Genomic DNA, 1146 nt, shown 5'->3' with positions numbered 1-1146 from the left:
CTGAAGGTATTTTATGCAATATCTTTAATAATTTTGTGCATGAAACAAAGTTTGTATACATCGAACTATCAGAAAGCAAATATATCACTATCTCAGCCCTCTCTGTGGACGGTCTGTTGTTGTTTGGCATCACCACCATCATTCCTGACTCTGAACTTATATGCTACCAACAAACAGTCATTTTCTTAGACTTATTTACACATAACTACTTGACAATAAAAAAAAATGACATACCATTAATACAGTGAAAAAATAATGGGTCAGGTGTGAAATTTCCCACTTGTGGTATCATGTCAGGGCTTGAAAAGTTTTGAATTTTGGAGCGTTTTGGATTTTGGATTTTTGAGTTAGGGATACTCAGCCTGTACTCAAACTAGGCTCAGGGGGTCTAAACAGCATGATGGTGTGCTCAAGGAACTGGGCCATGACCCAGTGACTGATCGAGGGTGGCCACCACAATCAAACATGGACAAAGACGCCACCAGCCACTCCTAGAGAAGTCAGGAAGGCTTCACAGAGGAGGTGAGGTTTGAAATGATTCTTAAAGAGTAGAGGAGGCTTCACAAAGCAGACAGGGCGTGGGGGTGGAGGGCAGGGGGCATTCCAGGGCCTGTCCTTTTTTCCTCCTTCCTCTTTCTCTACCTCTGCCTTTGCTAGCTCAGCAAGAGGCATGCTTACAGGGAAGCCTGAGCTTACTCAACTATTTCCAAGAGAATTGATGGATAGTCCCACTGGCCTCTTCTGAAAGACCAACCCCTTCTTGCTCGGCACTTACTTTTCCTGTGTTTAATATATTGACTTTTTTTTTTGTCTTTTTTCGTGACCGGTAAGGGAATCGCAACCCTTGGTGTGGTGTTGCCCACACCGCGCTCAGCCAGTGAGCACACCGGCCATTCCTATATAGGATCCAAACCTGCGGCGGGAGCATCGCCGCGCTCCCAGCACCGCACTCTCCCGAGTGCGCCACGGGGTTGGGCCTTGACTTTTTTATTTTTACTTTTGGCAGCTGGCCGGTATGGGGATCCGAACCTCTGACTTTGGCATTATAACACCGTGCTTTAACCAACTGAGGTCACTGGCCAGTCCTATATTTAATACGTTGACCTCAACCATTATGACACCACTGGTGAATCCCCGGCACCCCCA

The sequence above is a fragment of the Galeopterus variegatus genome, unplaced genomic scaffold (genome assembly GCF_000696425.1).
Source record: "Galeopterus variegatus unplaced genomic scaffold, G_variegatus-3.0.2 Scaffold2994, whole genome shotgun sequence".
NCBI lineage: Eukaryota > Metazoa > Chordata > Mammalia > Dermoptera > Cynocephalidae > Galeopterus > Galeopterus variegatus.
The sequence above is the reverse complement of the archived record's forward strand: the minus strand, read 5'-3'. Positions refer to the sequence as shown.